Source organism: Capsicum annuum, chromosome 3 (assembly GCF_002878395.1).
Source record: "Capsicum annuum cultivar UCD-10X-F1 chromosome 3, UCD10Xv1.1, whole genome shotgun sequence".
Lineage (NCBI taxonomy): Eukaryota > Viridiplantae > Streptophyta > Magnoliopsida > Solanales > Solanaceae > Capsicum > Capsicum annuum.
Window position 1 is genome coordinate 85,608,523 of NC_061113.1, and position 4,252 is coordinate 85,612,774.

At 34.1% G+C, this 4,252-nt stretch overlaps 1 long non-coding RNA gene across 1 annotated transcript; it reads right to left on the reverse strand.

Moving 5' to 3' along the window:
• Positions 1–897: 897 nt before the first annotated feature.
• On the reverse strand, positions 898–2,416 carry LOC124896568. The gene is made up of 2 exons (XR_007052953.1): positions 1,895–2,416; positions 898–1,215 (listed from the first exon to the last, which is right to left on the reverse strand). It is a non-coding gene; the product is annotated as an uncharacterized LOC124896568 (long non-coding RNA).
• Between the last annotated feature and the right edge of the window lie 1,836 nt (positions 2,417–4,252).

Consider the following 4,252-nt stretch of genomic DNA (forward strand, 5'->3'; position numbering starts at 1 on the left):
GCAGCCATGTGACCAGGTAGTCATGAGTGCAAGCCTTAGAAACAACCTCTGGCAGAAATGTAAGGTAAGAATGCATACAATACACCTTTGTAGTGGGGCCCTTCCCCAGATACCACGTATAGCAGTAGCTTTAGTGCACAGGATTGCCCCCTTTTTAAGTACCTACTTGTGCACACCCAAAGTTGGAGGTTATAAATATGATTTGAGGCCAAGTTAAGGGGCATGTTTATGCATTGTGTCTAAAATTATTGAAAGTAATTTTAACCCTTTTGTGTTGCCTCATCTTTTTTCAAAAAACCAATTTTTCTAAAATTATTGAAAGTAATTTTAACCCTTTTGTGTTGCCTCATCGTTTTTCAAAAAACCAATTTTTCTTCCCAATTTCCCAATTTTGATGGACTAGCCCAACTTTCTTTCATTACATCGTACCTCCGCATCCAATTATGTCTAAGTTTTTCTTCTATCAAGCAATTTTTGTCCATTATCTATTTATGATTTCTGTTTGAGAAGTAAGTGAAAAATCAAAAGACACTAAATAGGCCAAATGTAGGGAGAGGCGGGTGATAATGGAGGAATAAGAGGGAGACAGAACGAGCTGAGTATATATGGTATTAGATCTTGCTTCGTTTCTTGGTGCTTCAATGTTGGAATGATATGAGGAAGAAGAATAATACAGGCGGAAAAGTTTTTTTTTTTTTTAATTTCGACTTTTTTCTTTTTTCATGACATTTATTTTTATCATTGGTTATATTTGTCATATTATGGCAAGTGGCTTACACGCTCTAAACCTAATCTCATATTGTGTAATTTGTGTTCAATTGACATAGTTTCAATATAGTTGAGGTGTTAAATAGGTATAATTGTTGCTTTAGGTGTTTAAGTGGAAAAATCGAACAAGTTCAAAGGGTTGCTTATGTATTCCGTGTTAATAAAGATAAGGAGTGTCTTCTACAGGAATCAAAATGTGGCACCTGAGTTGATTGGATAAGTTGAGCAATGTACTGGGATGCCCAGATGACAATTCCCTTTCGCATACCTAGAATATCCAATAACTCATCCAAAAAAAGAAAGTTATATTACAGTGAATTGCTAAAAAAGGTTAAGAGAAAATTACAGGCTTGAAAGGAAGGATCCTAGCACATGGTGGGAGGAAAGCAGTTTTAATTTCCAGTGTGCTTCATATTATCCCCATCCGTTTTCTTTCTGCAATAGTACCTAACAAATTTGTGCTATATTTACATAAGATAGTTGCGAAGTTTTTCTGAAACAATAAGCTAAGGAAGAAGGTGAATGCAGATACTCATTTTGGCAAATAATGTTTGATACTTAAAAGCTATGTGTGCTTAGATTTGATGAAGATTTAGAACCAGAAGATTATTATGAACCAACTTTATGTGGAACAAACAATAAACACTTATTCCTATGTCTCGGTATTGAAAAGGGGGCTCAAAAATATGGAAGATGATGCTGGAAGGCAGAGAGGCTATTGGAAAGAAATGTGGTGAAAATCAAAAAGTGGATCATCTAGTATATGGCTTTCAAGAAATACCATCTACTGGAAGAAAGATCGTCAATTTGTATAAAGATCAGACTCCAAATATCATTACCAAGCCTGTTAGAGGAAGAGAACCAGATTGAAGAGTTGCAAACAAGACCATCCAGTCCATATACTGGAACGTGATCATACATCAACACTTTTCAGATATGAAACTAATGTAGGAATAAACTGCATCACTCATGAATCCTTATCAATGTGGTATTAGCATCCTAGAAGTTCATTGTGTTAGGAGCGAATCATGTTGATAAAATTTTATGCATACAATTGTACAAGCTACTGTGACGGCCAGAGTAATTTAGACCAAAATTTAAAGGCAAAACATGAGGATGCACAGACCTGTCTATGTTTGCCTGAAGAGAATTCAACTGTTATGATCCCGTAACACCTTATGAGAGCTTGAGGTGTTCAAAGCTGGCATCATATCACGGCAGCTGGGCTTGCTTTTCATTCCTTCTGTTCATGCTTATCTTCTTGTTTTATTTTGGTAGCTACTGTATTTTATTTTCCAGGAACTTGTTTTCCCAAGTCATTTTCTTATTTTGCTTTATTGCTTCAGTACTTTTGTTAATAATATATTAACTACTATGATAGTATTCTTTGCTAAAACAAAGTTGTATTGTCATTGATAAGAAGTAAAGTTTGATCAAAATAGGTAGCGAACATAGGACAAATATGAAAGGCAAAGGTGCGGAAGACGTTAATTTTTGATAACTGAACCTCACTCGAATTTATCATTTGTGAACAAGAATTGAAACTCAAACAAAGTACTGATTCAATGACAAGTTATTTCTCAAAATTGAAAGATTTATTGGATGAAATAGATATTTAAGTGCTCCTCCCATCCTGTGGTTGTGAAGAATCTAGATCTTATTTTGAAAATTTGGTGCAACGAAGGTTGCGGAAGTTTATTATGGGTCTGAATGAATGCTTCAGTCTAGTGGCGGATTCAGGATTTTAAAGCAATGGATACTCGCTATATTATATAGCAGTCAAGGGGTTCAAACTTAATCCTAAGTATTTTATACAAAGTATAGATATATAAATAGAAGTTCACGAAAATTCTTTCAGAAAATATATTTGAATCCATCAAATTTAAATCTTATATTCAACTGGTTATGCACAATCACTATAGACCAAGTTTACGTGTAGAAGCAGAACGATTAATTAAACTGATGTTAAAACTATCTCAATATAAATATAATAAATATTACATGTCATTGTATACACAATTATTTTCGATATTTTCCATTTTTTTTAAATAATAATAATATCCTTGTGCACATAATTTTATTTGTAAAATAACTATTCAATACACTATTAGGAATGAAGATTAGAATAAACAAAGAAAGTTAAAAAAGAAATCAAATAAAGAGGAGGAAAAGCAAAGAGAGAAGCACAACGGAAGGTAAGCAAAATTGTTAAAATGGAGCTGCAAGTGGGAGGGTTCGATCAAGAGCAAAGCGTGCAAGTGGGAGGGTCCAAGAGAAGAAAAAACACTCCACCTACCCTACAAGCCACTACACCCAGCACAACTTTGTGTCAAAGGGTGCCCACTTTGTTCTTTGACCATTTTTTATCTTCTTCCTAAATTCACAGGTTCTACGTCGAAAGTAATGGGTGCTTAAGCACCCACCGAGGCCCACATGGGCCCGCCCCTACAATCATGTTAGAAGTAGATAGTTTTACTTAAAAAACATATATTTATTTTGAATCACACGTATGCAATAGTGGTGCCAAAGGAGAGTCAAATGAGTTTTAAGGTGTGATAGACTCCAATAAAAACTCTATGTCCTTATTTTCTGAAAGACTAAGAGCAAAGCGTAAAAAGCGAGGACTATGACTAAATAGTGAATATGTGGTTACAAGAATTGAGTTAGGGTTTATATCATGATTTTCTTACCAAATTTAAGTTTTTCTTTTCTTGGAAGAAAAATAAAAGTAATGCCATTATTACTTTTATTTTTTAAAAAAAGAAAAATATAAACTCTTTCATAGTTGGCTAGCCTCTATAAATAAAAGTCGTCTTCTCATACCATAATACAATAGCATCCGCAGTGTAGTCGATCAAAGAATCTTGATTAGGGGAAGATTTTCCTCTCTACAATTTTAATACTTCTTTTTTTTTTGGTTTCCCAAGGTATCCCCACAGCCTACAGCCGTGAGACTAATCCTCCGTTTCTCTGTCAGCACACTAAGCGGTAGGGAACTGGCCACAGAGTTTGCTCCTTTCTCCAGAGGCGGGGATCGAACCCCCAACCTCTTATATTAGTTTCATATGTAGGCTAGTGACCAAACCATATATTAATGTTATGCTTTTTAGTGTTTCACATTGTGTCATTTGAACTATCACCACTCGATTTGCAATTTGAAGCTTCCGCATGATGCTCTCTCGATTTCAAACCCAATAAGTGATATCAGAGCCTATAGTTCATTTGTCCGATGGTTCAAAATGAGGACATGTCAAAATTAAAATTACAACCAATTTGATGATAATGAAGATTATTTTTATAAAAAAAAGTTCAGATATTACATGTGGAGATATCTTTCAATTATTTTCAAGGTAACATAAATCCCTTTAGTTTGCTCCTCAATTACCCTTTCTCTCGATTTTTTCAATAAATTTTCTCTCTTTCAAAATTATTCATATACATAACTTAATGTTGATATACATAAATATCTTATGTTTCATAACTA